Here is a 24,557-nt window from a genome sequence, read left to right as displayed (position 1 = left end):
CTAGTACAACACATAAACACTACAGGACACAACATCAATTTTGAAGGTACAAAAACAATCGCCAAAATAGAACATCTCAATAGCAGAATAATCAGAGAAGCCATTGAAATAGAAAAACACCCAGACAGTATGAACAAGCGAGACGACACCTCCCGCCTACATGCCATTTGGAAACCAGCATTGATAGACAAACGAATTTCAGCAAACAAGGATTTAAAAAACCAACAAACAACCCCAAATGCCACCAGCCCCAGCAAGACTCATCCACACCCAGAACAAAAACTCTCCCACACAGAAGACAGAACAAGTCAAGCAAAAGTGCTATCACCCAAGCAGAAGAATGCACACACGAACCTGACTGACCCATACCAGAGATGCATGGCGGGTCCTCGAACTCGGAGCCAAGCCAAAGCTCTGGAGGCCACTACACAGCCCACTCCTCAAGACACCAAATCACAACACTCAGGATATTACGACACAACAAAAAACCCCACCCATTCAGAACACACCCCACCCAATCAGAAGACAGCCACGCCTCCAACCAATCGGAAGACAACCACACATCCACCCAATCAGAAGACAGCCACGCCTCCACTCAATCAGAAGACAACCACGCCTCCACCCAGTCGGATGACACCCCCACCCAATCAGAAAGCAGCCACGCCTCCACCCAGTCGGAACACAGCCCCACCGGCAGTTGGAAGGAAAGGAACAGACAGACCACGCATTGCTCCTGAAAGCAGCAGGAGGAATACTCCGGCCTGATGATGACGGATGGGATTTCGTCGAAACGTCGCCACAACTTTCTGAAGATGAAAGGAACGCGGGAAGAAACCCGAGACTCTAGACCTACACATACAGACACCCGCGAGAATCTACGAAAACATATATATATATATATATATATATATATATATATATATATATATATATATATATATATATATATATATATATTTCCAAAACTAAAATACCAAATAAAACATATGTACAAAAAACAAATAATGAATACATCATTCAAACTGACATCGAACATAAAATGCCTACCCTGGCTGAATGCTGAGAAGGCAACTTCTTGATTTATTTTATTTTTTATTTTTTATTTATTTTTATTTTATTTTAATTCCATTTATATCCCGCCCTTCTCCGAAGACTCAGGGCGGCTTACAAGCGTTAGCAGTAGCCTTCATTCTATGTATATGCCTGCTTGTTAGGGCTTTCACACACACCCCCAAGCGGCATTATTACAAAATCAGCTTAATTGCCCCCAACAATCTGGGTCCTCATTTTACCTACCTCGGAAGGATGGAAGGCTGAGTCAACCTTGAGCCTGGTGGGACTCGAACCTGCACTAATTGCAGGCAGCTGGTGTTACTTAAGGAGGCATTAGCCCACTGTTCCACCAAGGCTTATTTCTCCCCACTGGGGTGTGATTGCTCCTCCTTGAAAATTAAAGAAAAACATATGTAGAAATATATGTAGGGGGAGGATTGGTCTTCCTGTGCAACATTTATTCATTGCTAATAATGTAGCTGGAGAGGACTTTATATAATATGTTAAGTTCAGCCCTTTTAAAATGAGTGGATATTCAAGTCTTAAAGCTTTAAAACCTCATTTGGCTACTGCAGGTAGTAATTATGTGTTGCAAAAATGAAACAAAGCAGAAAGAGCAGTTGAGAGACTGTGAGTTAGCCAGCTACACAAGGTAATCCAGTCTCCTGATTTTCATTGGGAGGCAGGGAACAGAGCTAACATAGAAAAACACTGCACAGCAGTCCATGTAGAAAGGTGAAGCTGACTATAGTAACAGAGCAGTTTATCAAGGAGAGACTGAGGTATGTATAACCATTGCAATTCAAGTCAGCCGTTCTACATCAACCTGAGTAAGACTTCTCCCTCCCAGAGAAGTCCTTCCCTTCCTCCATCTTGGAACCGACTCAAACACAGATGGTTATTTTATTTTATTTTACTTTATTTTACTTTATTATTTCCTGCTTTTATTATTTTTACTAACAACTTAAGACAGCTAACATATCCAATGTGCCTTCATCCTCCTATTTTCTCCACAAGGATGCAACGAGCTGAGCTGAGCATGAGTGGTCCAAGGTCCCACAGCTGGCTTTCATGGCCAAGGCGGGACTTGAACTCATGGTCTCCTGCTTTTTATCCTAGTGCCTCAACCACTAGACCAATCTGGCTCTCTTTAGCACTGGAGTTTTACTTCCTGACCAGATTTTTCTTTTTCTTTTTCTGAAAAAGAAAACATCATCAGGTCCCATGGCTTTAAAAAGTCTTAAACCTCTGCATTAGCAGAGAGTCACAAAGTGTTCTCAAAACATAGGATGGGTTAAAACTGGCACACCGTCTCTCTGTGTTCACACATATATGAATACATGTGATTTGCGATACATACTGTATATGTGTACAAGCAGGTATGGCCACTGACCTACCATGGTGTCACATGTTCAGTGCTGATTTAAGGAGAACCAGCACTCATCAATGACAACATTTCTAGAAAGGCTAGCACAACATTATATGTGAGAAGCATGTTATTTGTTTTCTAAAATATATCCACCCAGCACATTCTTCCTATGGGATCAGAGGTCTGTATTACTGACAACAGGATTTGTTTAAAAGACTATGACTGCTGCTATAAAAATGAGCTCAAACTGTTTCAGTCAACTAAAATCAAGAATGTTTGCTCAATTGCCATGAGAACAATATGTTTTCCATTTCTCTTTAGTTAGTTTTTTGGGGGAAAAATGTCCACACATATATATCATCTGATATTATGACATGTTCCCTAATGCTTTGAAAAGTTGCTGGAGTATGATGGGCCTGACATCCAATTTCTTTATGTCTGATGGAATTATGATGCTTCCTAACACCAGTTTCTGTTTTCTATCTCCTTAATTGTATATATATATATAGGATTACAAATGAAAGGCAATATTATCTCGAGCCCTTCTAACATTATGTAAATGAGCAGAGTATAAAATATTCATTTCAAAACACCCGGTGTTTGGCAAGAATGTAAGCTGATGAAAGAAGCATCAGTCACTCAGTAGTGGTGAAACCTTTTAAGCAAGACTGTAGTTCTGGATTACACTTTATTCACAATAGATACTGTAGGGAGTTTGAAAAATATTAATTGGGAAAGAAGAAAACAATCTTGAAAAGTTTCTATCACTTACATTTTGGCTCCCACTGGACTTTGATAAACATCAATTTGCCTACAGGGGAAATAGGTCGACAGACGATGCCATAGCTACTGCCTTACACTCTGTAGCAAGTCATCTCGAGAAACCTGGAAGTTACGTCAGGATGCTTTTTGTTGACTACAGCTCGGCTTTCAACACCATTTTGCCGAGCATTCTCATCGAGAAGCTGACTGACTTGAAATTCTCCCCCGCTATCTGCGATTGGATTCAAGACTTTCTTAGGGATCAGATACAAACAGTGAGGGTCGGGTCTGCTTTGTCCACCCCCCTGAAGCTTTGCACCGGCACGCCACAGGGCTGTGTGCTTAGCCCCTACCTGTACTCTTTATACACTTATGATTGTGTATCATCTGACCCATCCACTGCGATAATCAAGTTCGCAGATGATACAACTGTGGTGGGTCTTATTACAGGTGGGGATGAGACAGCATATAGGGCAGAGGTACAAAAACTATCCATATGGTGTAGTAACAACAACTTGCACCTAAACATCAGCAAGATGAAAGAGATGGTGTTAGACTTCCGGAGAAAAAAGGAGGAACCTGCCCCACTTTACATCGGGGAGGACTGTGTAGAGAGAGATTCCTCCTTTAAATTTCTGGGAGTCTACCTCTGTGAAGATCTGACCTGGAAAGTTAACACAACCCAGGTGGCTAGAAAGGCCCAACAGAGGCTTCACTTTCTTAGGATCTTGCGGAAGAACAGGGTAGAACAACAGCTAATGACCCTCTTTTACCGGTCTACCATAGAGAGCGTCCTCTCGTATGGTATTGTGGTTTGGTATGCTGGTCTGACAGCTGCGGATAGGAAAGTATTACAGAGGGTAGTGAGCACAGCACAAGACATTGTGGGCTGTTCCCTGACACCACTGGATGACATCGCCAGGGCTCTCTGCCTTGGAAGAGTGAGGAAGATTCTCAGGGATGACTCACACCCTGGATGGTATCTCTTTACTCTCCTACCATCGGGTAGGAGATATAGGAATATAGCCAGCCGTACCAACAGGCTGAAAAATAGCTTTTATCCGTGGGCTGTTAGGCTTTTAAATGGGACATAATCTTATGCAGAATTGACTTGGGAGGCCGGTGTGTGGTGTAGTTGGTTCACATAGTGTGGTGGGATGGAGGGTTTGTTGTCACTGTGTGTTGGGGGGGGGAGAGCACGGGGGGAGGCTCAGCTAATCTCAATGTACACATGTTGTACTTTGACAATAAAGGTTTATTATTAGTTGGGGAATTTTGCAACTATGTTATGCAGGTAGATCTAGCTTAACAACTGCCCTGCCCTGTTTAGTGACTGTTCAAAGTTATGAGGGAACTGAAAAAAAAGTTTATTTATTTATTTGATTTTTATCCCACCTTTATTATTGTTCATAATGCAACTCAAGGCAGAGAACATGCCTAATACTCCTTCTTCCTTCTATTTTCCCCCACAACAGCAACCCTGTGAGGTGGGTTGGCTTGAAATGAGTGACTGGCTCAAAGTCACCCACCTGTTTTTTATGCCTAAGGCGGGACTAACTTAAATTCATGCTCTCATGGTTCCTAGCTCAGCCTCCTAACCTCTAGACCAGGGGTCTGCAACCTTGACAACTTTAAGACTTGTGGACTTCATCTCCCAGAATTCCTCAGTCAGCATAGCTAGGGAATTCTGGGAGCTAAAGTCCACAAGTTTTAAAATTGTCAAGGTTGCAGACCCCTGCACTAGACCAAACTGGGTCTGTGAGCCAGTCATGAGGCCAGGCTATGCCCAGTCCTCGTATTAAAAATTGTTGCAGCAGCCCCACAGTCATGTGAGTGACATTCAGATGATCCATAACCAGCAGGAATTTACAATCACCACAGTGTCCTACATTCACATGATTTTCATTTGCATGTTTCAGAACCAGTTTCTAACGAGTAGAGCCAACGGAGAAGCCAGCAGTAAAATCACAAATCATGGTCCCATAATCTGTCACTTAATGACCTGAATAACTGGAGCAGAAATGAGGTCTTAAGCTGGTTGTGGTCACTTGATGTTTCACTTAGTGATGGTGTCAATGGCTCCAGTTGTCAACCAGTGTGGAGTTGCTGGACCCTTGCTAAACTGAGGGTACTTTGTATTGTACATTAAGGAACAAGTAAAAAGTATCACTTGCTTATCATTACAAAGGAAGATATAGTACTTTTTTTTCTTAATTTTTTCACTATTTTTCATCCTAACTTGAAATGCTAACTGTTTATTATCACATTTAAATTGATTTTTGTAAAATCTTACATCTTGTGAAAAGCTTACAAGCATCTAGCTAAGAGATTTATGTTCCCTCTTTTGAGTTTTACTCAAAACTCAGAATCCATAATTTCTTCTTAAATTATCCATTTTTCCATTTCCTTGTCCCTCACACACATTACAGGATTTCAGGTTGAATTCACTGGTTGCTACAAAAGTGAACAACTGGAGGTCCCGGAGCTATGCCTGATCATCCTCCAACACAATTACCAGATAAATAAATAATCAGCATCACATACTTTGAACTAGGAAACATACAAGCCTTCTGTCCTGAGTCATGAAATATGATGCATATAGAGTTTTCAACCTTGGCAACTTTAAGATGTGTGGACTTCAATTCCCAGAATTCCTCAACAAGTTAACCCTCCCTCCAAAAAACCCCCAAAACTCAAATGCTCCCTTAACTTCATATGAGTCTCATCTATTTACATCAGGGATCTTCAAACTTGGCCCTTTTATGACTTGTCGACTTGAATTCCCAGAATTCCTCAACCAGCATGCCTGGCTGAGGAATTCTGGGAGTTGAAATCCACATATCATAAAAGGGCCAAGTTTGAAGACCCCTGATTTACGTGCATAGTGGTCCTTCAGAAAATGGCAACAGCAATTCACAGAAGATACAGACTCTGTTGAAACCATTTTGATGGTCTTTGTTGGTGGTGTATATATTGCAAGCACTGGCTGCCAAGTTGTGCAACTAAGGCAGCAAAAACAAAGCAGTTTTATGCCAGTCAACATGTTGGTATCTGAACATATGATTGTCTGCTTTGATATCTTGTTTGAAATGAAGTGTAAATTATGATTGCATTGTATGTTTTTGAGTTGTTTGTTGCTGTGACACCACATGGCATTCACAAGATTGACAGCTACTTCACAGATAAAACATACACAAAATTCTCCATCTGAAATAGAAGCACATGAGAGTTCACACATTTATAACAAGCATATGTCCCTAAACCCTTCCCTTTTGCTATTTAAGAAAAAACCCCAAGTTGATGGATTTGAGGCTGACAAGAGTGTGATTTAATGTCTCTGTTCATATTCAGAATTTGTGGGAGTCAGGACTTTCAAGATAACAAATGGGCACAGAGGTAATATCCATTCCAAAACTCAAAAAAAGAGAGCAAGTTTCCTAAGAATTGGACTGAGTTTAGTTGCTTTCCTGTTACTTAATGGGTATTGTCTCTGATAATGATGACCCCTCATCATACTCAGCAGATTCTATGTTTTTATGCAATTTAGTAAACTCTTCGCAGCAGAATTTTTTTCTATATTTATAGTATTTTTTTAATAATCTGCTCAGAATCTTATACTCTCCTTTCTAGTTTTCTCAAGAGAGATTATTTTAAGGTATAATCTGTGAGCTGAGGAGTTTTGTTTGATTGTTTGTGGCTTCAAATTAATATTGACTCCTGGTGACTGCCTGGACTGGTCCTTTAATTTCTTGGGAAGATTTCACACATGGTTTGCCACCGCCTCCTTCCTAGGGCTGAGAGAAACTGACTGGCCCAATGTCACCTAGTTAGCTTTAGGTTCACGGTAAGATTAGAACTCAAAGTTTCTAGCCCAGCGCCTTAACCATTACACTATATAAAGGAATCCCCCTGGAATATAACAATGGCAGCAGCAGTACCAAATTGCTATATCAAGGCAGGAGGCAACTCAAGGGTATGTAGGATCTGGAGAGGAGCTTGAGACCAAATGGGTTCAGCCTTGCGCTCAGCTTTGCGTCTTCATTTGCTACCTGCTGTGACTTGTTTTAGTATAAGTAGGGGAGACTAAAGATCACATAAGGCAAACATAACCAAACTTCAATAGAATATGTACTTAGCTCTTGACTGCTCTCAAGGAGATTATAATTTGCTTCTACATGTTACCTCTCACTTTCAAAGGTGATCCTATTTGCTGCTTTTCTAATCTATGGGAGGTTAAAACAAGTGAATTCTGAATATCATGACTATCTTTAATCAAGCTTAAACCAGTGGCGTAGCGTGGGTTGTCAGCACCCGGGGCAATTTGCGCCCCCTAACCCGGTGACGTCATGGCACCGCCGAAAAGACGCGCCCCGCAGCGGCGTAGACTTTCCAAGAAGAGTCGCGCGCATGCGGGATGCTTCCGGGTCCCTCTCGAGGGCGGCTGGGCGGGGCTCCGACCTGCAAGAGCCGCTGCATTCAAGCTCGCACGTGAGCCCCGCTAAATAAAGCCACGCATGCGCACGAAGCTAGGCCAGTCGGCCGGCGGGTCCGTCTTCGCTCGGCCAAGCCTGCCGGGGTGCCTGCGGGGCGCTTGCGGTTGGCCTGAGCCTGGGCGGAGAGTTGGGCGCTTCTATTTATTTTATTCAGTTTATGTGGCCGCCCATCTCACCTGCCGGACTCGTTTCGCTTTGCAAGAAAGAGCAGCTCGAGAGTGGAGCCAAGCCGACTCTGTGCAGCCCTTGGGGCTCCCTGAGCAGCTCAGTGCGAGCGCGCCCCCCCAGATGTTGCACCCGGTGCGGCCCGCCCCCCCTGCACCCCCCACGCTACGCCACTGGCTTAAACAATAAAGATGCTAGCTTTTGTTTCCTGTATGATGTTTCACATGTGAGGAGTGAAATAACTTAATCAAGTATTATGCACAAACCAATCTCTGGCGTCAGCTAGGAGCAATTCTTTCAAAAGACAGCTGGGAGAATGCAAACTTGATTGGAAGAGGTTGACATCTTATTAGCCCTTTTTCTAGATGTCATTTTTCTGTCCCTTTATGACGGGTGTCAAATTGCCAACCCGCGGGCCAGTTGCATCATGCAGAGGTCATGCCCACCCCAGCTCTGGCAATGCACAAAAAGTCGCGATATGTTGCGACATGTCACGTGATGCGGCGAGTTTGACAGCTGTGCTCTATGACATTTAGAATAGAATAACAGAGTTGGAAGGGACTTTAAAGGTCTTCTAGTTCAACCCTCTGCTCAGGCAGGAAACCCTATAGCATTTCAGACAAATGGTTGCCCAGTCTCTTCTTAAAAACTTCCAGTGTTGGAGCATTCACCACTTCTGGAGGCACGTTGTTCCACTGATTAATTGTTCTGTCAGGTAATTCCTTCTTAGTTCTAGGTTACTTCTCTCCTTGATTAATTTCCACCCATTGCTTCTTGTCCTGCCTTCAGGTGATATGGAGAATGGCTTGACTCCCTCTTCTTTGTGGCAGCCCCTGAGATATTGGAATACTGCTATCATGTCACCCCTCGCTCTTCTCTTCATTAAAGTAGACATACCCAATTCCAGAAACTGTTCTTTATAAATTTTAGCCTCCAGTCCTCTGATCATCTTTATTGCTCTTCTCTGCACTCTTCTCTTGTTTCATTAAAGTAAAAAAGGATCATGATATTAGATTATTTTTTATATTCTTACTGCAGTCATTTCTTATTAACATTCATGCAGATATGCACATCTATGGCATAATATAGGAGTAAAAATGTTTTATACCACACTAAAGACCTAAAATTACCAATGCATAACATCATAGCAAAGAGCAGTCAGTGTAAAAAGGAAAGACATTTATTAAGAGGGATTTTTTTTAGGTGGAAATACACTATATTAATGCTGCCATCTGCTGGGGTAAACAGTTATGGCAACTCAAACAAATCTGCAGCTTCATAATCATAATCAAAATAATACTGCATGGAGTGGATGGCAGCTTTTAAATTTAATTTAAGTCAAATCAAATCAATTTTATTTTTTGTCCCAGATCTATTTGCTGTGGTGGTGTTGGTGGTAGTAGGGAATTCAACTCTCAGCCTTTCTTTCAAATATGTAATGTGACACACAGTTCAATAAAAGTTGTAGATCTATTCTATATAGAAGTGTCCTAATCGGTAGTGTTGCAAAGACTGAAGGAAATTTGAGAAAATCAAATTTTCTTACCTTTCCAAATTGTTTGTGCCATTCCTTATCAGCTCTATAATCTTGTTCACACTATTCCTCAGTTTTTACCCGCTGCACCAGTTTATTTCCAACTCAGATGTGATTTAAACGAAATATTATGAATATGGTTTTCAGTTAGGCATGTTAGAATTCTGTAGGATTGAGGACAGACTCACTGGAAGAAACTTATAAACTTTCTTTTGTGCTAGATCCTGATTTTTCTCTTCTGGAAAAGCAGGATGGAGTGAAATTGGCAATATTCTGTAGATTTAACTCCTTTCTTCATCGGGGATCAATCTGTGTGCATGTTTTATTTTTTTAATTTCCCTTTATGCAGTTTTTTGTTGTTGTTGAGGGATGCAGAATGTATAGCAGTAGGAAGGAACAGTACTTTTCTATGTTTATTTATTGTTTCCAATCTGACTGAAGTGAAGACAATTGTACTCCCTTGCAAAATCATTTTTGTGAGCAGTTTGGAAATGTGCTAGCAGTGAAAATACTGAAAATGTCAACTGATCTCTCTTGTCCAGGACATAAAATACAGGAAAAGAGATTCTGTCTAAATGGCAGAAGAATTTCCTAATGGTAAAAGCAGGGAGCCCTTAGAGGTGCTGGCCTCCCACTCATGAGATGGATTCAATGTATGTAATGTATTCAAGCATTAGATAGTTTCCAGACAATTCGGTCATTATTTCACAGATATTTCCTTACCCAAACAAAGAAACAGAAAGATCATGGGTAGGCAAAAAAGCAGTGAGAGCAGGACTGATTTCTGACTTCCCTCTCCTCTGCTCTCCTCTCCCGTCCCCTCCCATCCCCTCCCCTCCCTTCTTGCTTCTTCTTTCCCTCCCTTTCTCTTCCCAGTAGGCAGGTATGTGGCTGCTACTGGGTGGGGGGAAGGTATTGCAAGACTGTCTTGGAAACTGTCACAGAACATTGAAAATGAACTGGAGCATTAGCCAAGCAATGCATCAGCAATCAATATATAGAAGAAGCCACAAGATCCCCAAATTTCATTTCCTTGTGAATCCTGGGTCCTGGATTTTGGACACATTCTGTAAGTTATATTTGAACTAGCTTGGTTCAAATACAGTATTGTTGCCCTGTAATGCTCTTTTTACCCCATTAAAAGTCATGAGAAGAAGAATTTCAGTAGTATTTGGAACTTCTGAGATGCTGTAACTGAGACATCTGCACTGAACAGAAATGGTCTCTTCCAGCTCTTTAATTCCATAAACCTAATATATAGACATTTTACTCTGAGATATTATTATTTTTAACTGAGGAAAAGAAGGTGTTCAGGTGCTATGAGATTTTCATGCCATATAATCAGAAAGCTGTTGGTGGCGTGTAAATTAGGGACAGAATTGACTGAGGGTAGTCACAGTTAGAATGAGAAAGAAATTCAGACTATGGGAAAAAACAAGGTAATGGTGGCTGGTCTTTAATCAATCCCAGTTTGGTTTTTCAGTGAGTTTGTTATAAATGTCCTAGAAGTGGTAAAGTGGTCAAATTTCATAGTGTAGAGTGGTGCAAAACTCAAAAAATATATTTCAGTTATGGCTTAATGGGAGACAAGGGTAAGTATCTGTAAAAACAAGTGTAAAACTGGCAAGTATAATTTTATAAAATAGATTGCTGCATGGAAAGTATTTAGGAGAGAAATCTAGGAACTTTCCCCTCCCCATTTTCCTCAGTGAAAACAATTGTTTACTATTTTCCCAGAGGTTATGGGAATTGACTTTATATCCATATGCTTCAATTGTCTAAGGTAAAGGTAAAGATTCCCCCGCACATGCGTGCTAGTCGTTTCCAACTCTAGGGGCCGGTGCTCATCTCCGTTTCAAACCCGAAGAGCCAGCGCTTGTCCAAGGACATCTCCGTGGTCATGTGGCCGACATGACTAGACACCAAAGGCGCACGGAATTCTGTTACCTTCCCACCATAGTGGTCCCTATTTTTCTACTTGCATTTTTACGTGCTTTCGAACTGCTAGGTTGGCAGAAGCTGGGATGAGTAACAGGCGCTCACTCTGTTACACGGCACTCAGGATTTGATCCGCCAAACTGCCAACCTTCTGATTGACAAGCTCAGTGTCCTAACCCACTGAGCCACCGCATCCCATATATATATGGGACTATGGTGGGAAGGTAACAGTGTTCCGTGCGCCTTTGGTGTCTAGTCATGCTGGCTACATGACCCTTTATTCTTTGTTAACAAGCCAAAAAATTTACATATATATATATATATATATATATATATATATATATATATATATATATATATATATATATATATATATATATATATATATATATATATATATATATATATATATATATATATATATATATATATATATATATATATATATATATATATATATATATATATATATATATATATATATATATATATATATATATATATAAACAACTGAGCTAAAAATTATGTGTAAGATTGTAATTGGCTCAAGCTTATTTATTATGCATTTTCTAATTAAATATTATTCATTTCAACATACATGCAAATTTACCATATTTTCAATAAAACAATGATCTGTTTTTTGGAGCAGAGAATTTAAATCCTGTTATTCAGATTATTGTAGATATGCATGTTAAGAGGTATTTACATTTACAACTCTTCTGTCACAGACACTAAGTGGTTTTCAGTATAACAATATTAGTAGAATAACAACCAATTATTATCAATCCAGCAGATAAATTATCAACATCAGAAAAAACATTACAGTTTAACACAAACCCTCTTATAAAAACTCATCTTACAGCATATCCAGATCTTGGATATTACAATAGCTTTCATTCCACAATAGGTCAGTGGAACAGTAGCATTTTTTATAATATTTTATTAGTTTTCTAATTTTACAATCAAGTATTTAAAAAGCAACGTGGTGACTGGGTTAATCAATAGTTCCTCTCTTTTTCCTTTAATATCTACTATCTCATATTAGGCTAATACAGTTCTTATTGTTATCAACTAAGTAAAAACATCTTTGTTACATTTATCAATAGTTTTAGCTTATACATATCTTAATTGTGTTTGCATTCAATCCTTATATACAATCAATGTCCTATTATTGCTTTCTTCCCAAGCTTTAATTTCCCATCAATATTCAAATTAACATTTGGTATTTATAATTTCCAAGCTTTAGGTAATCAAAGTTTCCCTTATCTCAACTTCTTCCATTTTCCCTTTTCATAACAAAATCTAATATTCTGAATACACATCTTATCTATTTGAATATAGTCTTATTCTGTTTTCTAAAAGTTATCTATTTTCCACCATATTAAACCATCTAATTAATAATACAGTATACCGTCTAATAGATCAAAACCAATATAAGTACTGTCTGGGTTAACCAATAAATCAGTAATATACATATTTTTTTCGTTTAGGTCTAATTTTTAAAAGCTCAATTACTCCCTCTCCTTTCTGGTAATATCACATATTGGGAAACAGAATTCTTATTTTCAACTGATTTCCAAATATTTTATATTAGGTGACCAAAACTTCCCTTATCACAACTTCTCCCTTTTTCCCTTTTCATATCAAAGTCTATTAGTCTTGTTACACATCTTACCTATTCAATTATAATGTTACTTTATTTTCCAAAAAATATCTATTTTCTACCATATTCAACCCTCTAGTTAGTAATATGAAATCCCCTCTAACAAATCAAAACCCTTATTTTCTTCAGCCTTACTCTGGCTTTCTTCCTTTGCCTATTAACCTTCCATGTCAATGCTTTTGAATCATCAAATAGTTCTCCCTCTATTATTATATATATTATTTGGAATAAGAAAGACCAATTGGTTTTAGTTTTTTTTGGAAGAACTAGTCCATTTGTATTCATTAGATCACCTCTCTATTACTCCAATTTCCCACAATTGTCCTGATAGGTTTATCTTCCATTCAATCTATTCTTCTTCCTTTTCCTCAAGTTTCTTCTGATTTTTATAAAAAGTCTTTTCCATTTTCAGTGTTGTCACTCCCTTTTCAGATTGTTCCATTGGCTGGATCTGTTGGTCAATTGAGTCCTCTGTCTTAGTATTTAGTTGTTCCACTTCTCCTGTTATTTTCTGCATTGTTAGTTCTTTGGTTGTAGTCAAGATCTGGTTTTGTATATTTAAACTGGCATCTTGTTCCTTTATGTTGCATCTTATTTTGTCATAAGCTGAGAGAATGGTTTTGTGTATTGATTTCAACATGGAAAGGATTTTTTCCTGATCTTCATCCATATTCTCTTGATAGTATGTTAAGTTGAAGACTTTAGAATCAAACATTAAGAATAGGTTTTTTTGTTTTTTATAGCTAGGTATGGGACATCTATTTCATGTGTTATAGGTCGTCTTTATAGTAGAAATTGTTTGTGAAGTAAGAGTTTATAGTCCAAGGTATTCCATCATCTCATGTGATAAGATATCCTTCTCAAGTAAAGAAATAGGAAAGCAATTCCCCACATATAGCTCTGAAAATCAGTAAAAGTTTACATTCATAATTTAAACAAGCCAGATATGCTGCCCAAAAGTTCGTTCTTTGCAGCTGAATTTTTCACAGGTGGTAGCTGTCACGGTCAGAGAGGTTTTTTTCTGGAGTCTGGGCTTCAAGACAAATCTCTTTTAAACAATAACGGATTGTAATACCATACTTCACTATAAGATATCACCAATGCCGTTTAAAGTTCTTTAAGTCCAAAATTTTTATGATAGTTTTTCAAGTCTTATTTCTTTTTTTTTAGATAAAAACAAATGCCTTCAGTAAGAATAGGAACACTTTTAGTCCCCAAGTTTCAAAAGCATATACATCCAATTAGATTAAAATTGTTCTTATAGTTGCTCTGTTTCCCCTGGGTAGCTAGTCACCACTGTTCTTAGAGGGTGGGGTAGAAATTCCCTTCCCTCTCTCCTCACAGGGAAAAAATACTTTGGGCTGCTTTTACAGGAAAAAGTACTTAGAGTCTTAAAGAGAAGATCAGATCTCACCCAGTTTCATCTGCATTGCTTTAAAGGTGCTTGGTGGTGATTGTGACTTCAGCTGTCAGCAGCTTAGTGACGAGCCATATTACTATGGCCGGTCTTTTCTCTGTCAGTTTGGAGGGATTTCCCAAATCCAATGGAAGGGTCGCTGCCCTCCTGTGATCAAGTGGGGGTCCCCTCCTTGCTCGTTGCTCTTACAGGGTGACTTTTGACCCTTTCCAGGGTCCCCCAGTGGGATGAAACCAGACGTGAAAGATGGAGCTCATCTTCCAGCGTCCACAGCACCACAACGGCAAACTGGAAGTCTGAACAATAGCATTTTAAGAGCTGTCCTGAATATAAATGGGGAGCAGACTATTCAAGTGGGTGGGAGCTATCAAAGAAGAAGTTTGTTTTTGATCCCCCCTCCAAGGTTGGGAACTTGCAGCATGTCCTCTCTGCTGGTTCATGTTGTAAGGACAGATTGTAAAGGCAATCCTCAACTTACAATCATTTGTCTAATGACCTGTTGGAAGTTACAACAGTACTGAAAAAAATAATTCATGACCATTTTTCATACTTATGACTGTTGCACATCCCATGGTCATGTGATCAAAATTCAGATGTTTGGCAACTGGCTCATATTTATGACAGTTGCAGTAATGGGATCACCTTTTGTAACCTTCTGACAAGCAATGTCAGTGGGGAAACCAGATTCACTTAACAATTGTCTCGCTAGCTTAATAATTGCAATGATCCACTTAACAATTGTGGCAAGGAAGGTCATAAAATGGAGCAAAATTTAATTAACAACTGTCTCACTTAGCAAAAGAAATTTTGGGCTCAGTTGTGGTTGTAAGTCAAGGACTACCTACATGGAGTAAATGGTCCTACTGCTACTCAGAACCCAAGTAATATGGAATGGAATGAACCAGAGTGGCCAGATCGGTGTGGATGTGTGGGCGCGATGGGTGGACATGGCTTGGTTGATGCTTCTGGATGGGGGTGACCAGGTGGGCACAGAGGAGTGGGTGCAACTGGTTCGGTGCTGATGACTCATTGGCAGTGACTCGGCATGCTGGGTGGGCATGGCTGGGTCAGCATGGGCAAGCCACACCAGCTAACTCAACATGGGGATAACTTGACGCCCCACCAGCTCATCACCTCTTGAACTGCCAGCAGCCAAGTGTGTGCATGTGCACGCATGCACACATCCCATTCTGAGCTTGGGGACTTTTATCCACAGAGGCATGAGAAGTTGAAGGAGACTTGAAAGAGAGGTTCTTCTGCCCTGGATGTTTTCTTTCACATGTTTACCATGTCATGATCACGAGAACAGGGCCATACTCAGTGGCCCTATTGTCACATCCCTTATTGGTCTCCTCTTAATTATGCACTGTGATACATAGCTTTTCCCATTCTTTAATAGCTAAGAATTATGCAACCATCTTGAAGTAGACTTCTCAATAGGTTAATAAATTTAGGATTGTTTATGGCAATTAGGTGTAGTGGCTTACGGAAATTTTGTTTCATAGCTATTCAGATGAGCAATTGCTGGACTGTTTCTTCTTGTGCATTAGATGCAGATATAATATGTGCTTTATTTACATAATGTTACTATAATTTTAGAAATATTAATGAATCATTCATTCATTCAATAAACCAAATCAACAGTCTAGATAATTGTAGTAATGGAAAACCACTTGAGTAAACAAAACCAAAAATTTCAGTGTTGGCTCTAATTAAGTCTCTCCAATTTTCTGTCCACATCATTGACAAAAAGGACTTCTTTTCTTTTTGAATAACAAGTCTCAGATAAAGAAAAGATATTTCAAATGATCTGAAAAATGAGCAGCTCCTCTGTTCCTAAAATATTTGCCCCCCTGCCACATCCCTAAAAATGTCATCCTTCTTAATTAGGACAGAAATGAACAAACAGTATTTTCACTAAATACTGATAAATATGGAAATGCTAATTACTTCTTTTTTCCCCCATGCAACATGCTAAAATTTACCTGGAAGTAAGTTTCACTGAAATCATTGAATCTCATTTTTAAGTAAATGCGTATAGCAGGGGTCTCCAACCCCTGAGACCAGCACTGACCCATGGCCTGCCAGGAACTGGGCCATGTAAGCTAGCAAAGCCCCATCTATGGGATCCAGGAATACCCTCCCGGTCCACAGAAAAACTACCCTCCATGGAAGCAGTCCCAGGCACCCAAGAGGTTGGGGGCCACTGACCTATAGAGTTACATTGTAAGATTAGTGAGTTAAAACAGTTGTGCAAACAAAACCAAAATTACAAGTAGTTAGTTTTGTAATTCTGAAATTCCAAAAAAGTAATTTGAATAAATATTTGATCCAAGAAAAAAAGGAACACAAATATGCTTTAGGTATGGTGAGGATTATGAATTTCATAGGAAGCCTTGAGTTAATCATGCTGTTTTGGGGATATACTACTGTTCCTTCAATGGGAAATGGTATTACTTTTATGGAAATGTAAGGTAAAGGTAAAGGTTCCCCCACACATGCGTGCTAGTCGTTTTCCAACTGTAGGGGTCGGTGCTCATCTCCGTTTCAAAGCTGAAGAGCCAGCGTTTGTTGAATTGAAGCCTTTGAACTATGGTGCTGGAGAAGACTCCTGCAAGTCCCTTGGACTGCAAGGCGATCAAACCGGTCAGTCCTAGAGGAGATCAACCCTGACTGCTCTTTAGAAGGCCAGATCCTGAAGCTAAAACTCAAATACTTTGGCCACCTAATGAGAAGGAAGGATTCACTGGAGAAGAGCCTAATGCTGGGAAAGATTGAGGGCAATAGAAGAAGGGGACGACAGAGAATGAGGTGGCTGGATGGAGTCACTGAAGCAGTAGGTGTGAGCTTAAATGGACTCCAGAAGATGGTAGAGGACAGGAAGGCCTGGAGGAACATTGTCCATAGGGTCGTGATGGGTCGGACACGACTTTGCAACTAACAACAACAACAAAGTAAACTATTAAGCAAATCTGTTCCTATCCAGGTCAGGCATGACTTTCCAGATTGGACCATTGCATCTAGAATGGATTATCTTCTTGGAGCTATTTTTGAAGAGTCTCTGGAATCTGCTACTGGTCCAGAATACAATTATGAGACTGTTGATGGATGTTCACAAGCCTGTGTCTTTTGGGGAGTAAATCAAAGCATTGATGTAAATCTTTAAATCCTTAAAGAATTATAGGATACTTCTGGAATCATCTCCTCCCATATCAGCTTTCCAATTTTCTTAGGATCTGATGGAGAGACAATTTTCTTATTTCATTTGTGATCGAGACACATTTACTTGGGACAAGATAGCAATCTTTCTCAGTGGCTGCAGCTCAACTCTGAACTCCATATCTGGGGAGGCCAGATTAATATTTTCTCTGCTGATAACTGTATATTACCAATAGCTGATGTCCTCCCATTTTTAGTAAGCTATTGTCTCGCCATAGATAATTTGCTTTCCCTTGTTCCTTCGTTTTTTACAATGTATATCAAATATTTTTTATAATTGTATCTGGCACTGTCTTCTAAAAAAATCTTTGTTGGAAAATCATTTTGTTATCAATTTTATGTTTTCAGCTGCTTTGAACATTGGGCCAATATTAAAAGAACGGAACATTTATATACATAAATAACTGAAAACCTATATGTGTAAAGAATAATTTAGCTAACTAACTATGCAATTCAGCAGTGCTTTCAAAGCAATGCTGTAAAGTTGGAAAGGCCATAGAAGAAAAAACATTTTAAACCATATACTTTTGAATAGCCCAATCAATACTTTTATTCATTGCCCGCTTTAAATACATATAGTCAAGCTAAGAATTTCTATATGTATGCATCACACCTTTCATTTCTTTAATGATGTTTGACAATTTGTGACAGGAGAGAAAGGAAATTCATTATATTTAGTAATAGAAAAGCCATTTCTCATTTCCCCCACCCCCCCCCAGAGCCTAGCTGCTACAATGAAATTGCCTAAACCACTAGATCACAATTCCCCACCTTTATAGTTCTTAAGGGTCCCTCTCAAGGGTCTTCAATTGCTTCATGTTCAAAACTTGGCACCTGGTAATTTGCAGACCAAGGAAGGAAGGAAACTATCTTTTCTTCTAAGATGAAGATTTTTTTTTTATTTGGTCCAGGAAGAAATAAATCTGTCAGGAGGGGGAAATATTAAAATTAAGAAGCTTGACTAATAATCAGAGAGTGTCATGATCAATTTTGTTCAGCAATAGCCACAGGGGAAAGCTATAGCTTTTCTATAGAACTTTCCATCACACGCTAGACAATTGTCAATGTGAGAGAAATTGGAATTTTATTTCAATAATACGTATGGCTAAGGTCAATTCTTTTGTAATATGGCCCAACAGCAAGCAGGATTTCTTTAAGGCATAACTTAATATGCAGCCTGTTTCTGACATCATGGGACATTTCAGCAGAAAAACTGTAAGAATGTTTTGCCAATTACAATAAATCGTAATTTATCACAATGCTGTAGCAATAATTTATCAGTGGTGGTATTTCAGCCCAAATTCTATGGTTCTGTCTGATATCATTCAGATGATTAATGTAGCTAAATAGGTCATATGGAACATTTCAACATCTTCTTTTTAAATGTCAACTGCTTTGCTATTTAAAGTGTGTTTCTAAAAGCTTTTTCCAGGCAGTTTTAATATGGCACCTTTCCCAAATATTGCTAAGCCGCAATATGTTTTTTGTTAATTTGTGTTTTTTTTACTTAGTGTGAAGGAGAAGAGAGGATTATAATTACTAATTGTTTCTCTCCCCCCTCCCCCACCCCCATGAAGAATAGTATGAGGGCTTGTAATAGATTTATTTTACAGCAAAAGAATGAACAGAACAAAACAGAAATAATTGCGGGCAGTAGCAACTCTTTTTATGCCTTACTTTCAGAAACTTGTATAGTTCTTTTGAATTTCTCTTAACTGCATTTTTAAGTTTGTTGATGCTACTGGTATGAGAGTTTCTCTCCTGTTTTACTGCCTCTCATTTTTCTAAAGCTTTCCAGGATTCCTTTATTGCTTAGTCTGACAAGGTCCAACTTGCTTACCTTCCCTTGGGAAGCATGAGAAAGTGTTAAAGAGATGATTGTATGATGAAAGAGTAGGCATTCACAGTATTCATCTCCTAACTTAATAAGAATAATAAAACCTTATGGCTACAGTTAGCAAACATTTTCCCTTTGAAAGATACTGCAAAATCAAATTCTCTTTCATCAAACTGAATGAGATTGATAGAAAAAATACAGTATCATTTTTCTGCATGGCAGTAGCTTATACCATCATGACAACTGCACACCAATCATCATATGCCCTTCTAATTACCTTGTACTTCTGGGGCCTAAGGATAGATTACTTTCTATCCCATCCCTTTATTGCATCCACTAGATCTTTACACAGTACAGTAGTTCTGTAGTAGCACAGTAAAGCAGGTCTTGCCAAGTCTCTTTTTAACTCTTATTCTCTCACAGCTTTATTAAAACTATTTATTAAGGTAAGATAGTAGCAAAGCAGAACTATATAGTAGAAACATATATGGGAAATAGGGATTTTGATGTTAAAGGGCACTGGTGTATTTATATACAATTTAATGTTGGAGTGTTACTCAGTGATTTATTAAAGAATAAAACTATAGACAGTGGATAAAGATAAATGCTATTATGTGGATGTTGTATGCATTTTCTGAAATACATGCAAGATATATGACTACTTCCCCTTCCAAAAAAACCCCAGTTTCATCACAGTTTCCTTTAATATATGATATATTTAAATGAAAAAAGTATAATATATATTTTATATTACCTGTTGCCCTGAAATATTCAAAAGATCATGATGGGGATGATCCTGGAAATGTAGGATAAATTGGGAAAAAGTTTCGGTGAAGATCTAAAGTTCATCTGGGCAAGTCCTCCCCTCTCCAGCACCTCCTCACACCCCATAGTGAATGTCCCAAAGATGCTTTTTCCGGAACGCAACTGGTCTTACTTGTGTGTGTGTGTTTTTGCCTTTTAAAAACATTTCGCTTCTCATCCAAGAAGCTTCTTCAGTTCTGAAGTTCTGATGTTCAATTCTGAAAAAGCTTCTTGGCTAAGAAGTGAAACATTTTCAAAGGGGAAAAAAACCAACAACAACAGGAAAGCACCTTTGGGACAACCATGACCTGGATGATTGAAAATCTCCATAGACATCCGTAGTAAATCTGAATCTCTTCTGTTCCAAACAATATATCAGAAGAGATTCACATTCACTACAGATCTTCTTCATGGGGAAGGAGGGAATGTGATTCATTTCCTTCAGTGAATGTCTTACACCTCTCTTTTCACGGGATGCAAGTAATGAGCATGAGGGGGAAACAAAATGCATGAGAATGCTACTTTTTCCAAGTCAAAGTGCTGATAACTGTATATTACCAATAGCTGATGTCCTCCCATTTTTAGTAAGCTATTGTCTCGCCATAGATAATTTGTTTTCCCTTGTTCCTTCATTTTTTACAATGTATATCAAATATTTTTTATAATTGTATCTGGCACTGTCTTCTAAAAAAATCTTTGTTGGAAAATCATTTTGTTATCAATTTTATGTTTTCAGCTGCTTTGAACATTGGGCCAATATTAAAAGAACGGAACATTTATATACATAAATAACTGAAAACCTATATGTGTAAAGAATAATTTAGCTAACTAACTATGCAATTCAGCAGTGCTTTCAAAGCAATGCTGTAAAGTTGGAAAGGCCATAGAAGAAAAAAACATTTTAAACCATATACTTTTGAATAGCCCAATCAATACTTTTATTCATTGCCCGCTTTAAATACATATAGTCAAGCTAAGAATTTCTATATGTATGCATCACACCTACTATGCTACTTTTTCCAAGTCAAAGTGCTTTGTGATCATTTAAGAGCAAACATATTTATGATCACTAGATGTCCTTCTCTTCCAGCTTTTGTTCAGGTTTGTCTTAACCAAATAGAAATATATAGCTGATAAAACATTTGCTCAATCCACATGATCTCCAAACTGTTTTTGCATAACATCGAAGTATTTCATAAAGCAAATGGCTCCAGTGCTTTTCATTTCTGTCTTCACAAAGCAACACATGCTCCTAGCCTTAAATCATTCCTGGAAATGTAGCTGACTTAACTGTACTACTTTCTTTCTAAAGGAAGTTTTTTCTTTATATGCTATCATGCACATGAAGTATTTCATCATTGCTACATTTATGTAGGCATCTGGAATAGCCTTGTGCTATTTACCACCCTTTTGCTTGGCAATTACTTCTTACCACAGATGACCAGTGGAGGAGCAATTTGCATTTCTTATTTAAAAGGACCACAGGTGGAATAGAACAGACTATATTACAAGAAAAAATATTTTTTTGAAATGTTGCCATCCACCCAAATACACAGGCAACTGTCCTCCTGTAAGCCGATCTTTACCTGTTGCTCTCCGTCTAAGCCATCAAAGTGTCAGTTATAAGCCCCATGCCTAATTTTTATGAAGCCTGCTTAAAAGTGGACATTAAAACAACTCCAGATTACAAAGCTTTTCACTAAAATCAGAACCTCAAGCCTATACTTTGTGTGTGGGGGGAATACAATGTTTTATTAGGAGAGCAAAAGGTGATCCATTTTTAGTGGTCCAATTCATCATACTGGTATGCTTACCCCATATCTTCCAGTTCCCACTGACCATTTTCAGGTTCAATGTACTTAGTCTAGATCTGCGTCATCTATACATGGAAGAAAATAGTGTTTTGTTGTTTCTTCTATAAGTGTGGGAGTTTCTATAAATTGGGAGTTTTTCTTGACTGTGCATCCAGGGTACCACTGTTTTCATTTCATGCATGACAAGAAGTGTTATTATGTTCTTATCAAGGTATACTTTCTGATGCACTTGTTGGATTATGCTCTTTCTTTCAGTCAGTTGACAGTTGTCCAACAAAATTAATCTCCATAATACGTGCTTTCTACAGATTCAGAAATGATATCTGTATATCTATACCACCTTGCGAAGCTTTCTGAAGCACATGCCTCATAGTTTTTAACATGCCCATTTAGACTGGAAATAACTCAGGGTTGAGTGCATTACACTAATTCCCCAATCAAAAGCAAATTACATCATTGTTTTACTGGAAAACAAATGGTACTTGATTGACAATTATCTCATCTGGAATACTGTGGTGTGCAAATATTGCCTTTAGGCTAGCAACAACAATTACAATAAATTGTAACCTATAATTATGAGATGGTTGTGGTGTAAAACATAAACTGAAGATTTTCTCATAAACATAATTTTTTTCAATCAACAAGTTAAGAGGTCAACGAGGATGGAGTTCACACTTACCTATTTCTACCTTACCTTATGTTGACTTCTTTTTCAATAGTCTTTGATTTTTCCAATCATCAAGGCAATAATACTTGTCTTTTCTCATGTGTCCAACTTATTTAAACATCAGCTTCACTATTAGTGCATCCAGCAATCTGCTTTTACTTCCTTTAGTATTGAATGATTTTTTTCCCCTTTGTTGCAGTAAAATATATTCTCAGACATTCAAAGGTATCAATTTTGCATCAAGTTTTCTTTATCGAGCTTGACAGCCATATTTGACAATTGGATAAAGTTATACAAGGTAGATAAAACCTAAACCTGGCTGTATATAAAACGGTAAAGGTTCCCCCGCACATGCATGCTAGTCGTTTCTGACTCTAGGGGCCGGTGCTCATCTCTGTTTCAAAGCCAAAGAGCCAGCGCTTGTCCGAGGACGTCTCCGTGGTCATGTGGCTGGCATGACTAGATGCCAAAGGCGTACAGAACGCTGTTACCTTCCCACCATAGTGGTCCCTATTTTTCTACTTGCATTTTTACGTGCTTTCGAACTGCTACTGTAGGTTGGCAGAAGCTGGGACGAGTAACAGGCGCTCACTCTGTTATGCATCCTACAACAAAATAATTTCTCTAGCTATAACTACCTGTCTTGCGCTGTAGTGAAGTGGGAAAGTTATGCACCATCTCACCAGTAACTTCATCATTTGTATCTGATAATGAGGTTGTTGGTAGCATCCCATTTGCTGAAAATTTTCTCGGCTTCTTCCTAGCACTCTCCAAGGTGCTGGCACTCACAGTAGGTTTTCCACTATAGTCTTTTTTCCTCCTTGGTTCTTTGTCACTCTCTCTCACTCAAAAAAAAAAAAGACCATCCCACAAATTCCTTTGAGTAATATAAAGAACTGTCCACATCAATTCATATTTGGAACTGAGATTTAAAATTATCTACCAATAATTTATTAAAAGATACAACTATTTGAATCTAGTGGAAGACAGCTTAATCTACAGGAATCCCTTTTCTAGTGAACTGAGATTAAAACTAACTTGGAAAGAATAAAGAGTAATAGAACTGGTTTTATGACTTGCAGTGATTGGTGCATTATGACAGCCCTTTCTCATGAAGAAAAGATAAATACTATGGTACTTCTTAATAGTACTAATATATTTAAATCAAGGCAAACAGCAAAGTCTCTCTCTGTGTGTTTTTTGTATCATCATTATCATCATCAATCATCATCATTCTAGCCATTGTCTATCCACTGCAGGATGAAGGCCTCTTCTGCATATTTCCAACCAGTACAGTCCTGAGCTTTCTTTTGCCAAATGGGCCCATAATACTTGCTGAAGTCATCAATCTGTCTTGTTTTAGGTCTCTTTCATGGATGCTTTTTATCAAGTGGGATCCATTCTATGACTGCCTTAGTCCACTTGCCATCAGTTCTTCTTGCTATTTCCATTTCAATTCTTTCACTCTCTTGATGATATCGTATACTTTAGTTTGTTCTCTAATGTCTTCTCTAAGACAAGATAGAAAGAGCTACATATGGATTAGAGAACAAACAAAAGTATCTTTTCTGTCGCAGCCAGTACATTCAAATAAAATAAGGCCAAACTCCAGCATACTCCTTTACAGCTTGTGTGGGTATAGAAATGCTCTTGACTGTTTTCTTTAGATAGCAATTGGTTAAGAGAAAATTGGAGACCCCTGTTTATACAAGAGAAAGTGTTTGCCATAGGCATAAAGCCAGTATATTAGTTCAGATGGAAATGGCTAGACACATATATGTCTGTGTATATATGGAGGAATGCACATTCATATGCATGCATC

Source organism: Vipera berus (genome assembly GCF_964194415.1).
Source record: "Vipera berus genome assembly, chromosome: 3".
Classification (NCBI taxonomy): Eukaryota; Metazoa; Chordata; class Lepidosauria; order Squamata; family Viperidae; genus Vipera; species Vipera berus.
The sequence above is the reverse complement of the archived record's forward strand: the minus strand, read 5'-3'. Positions refer to the sequence as shown.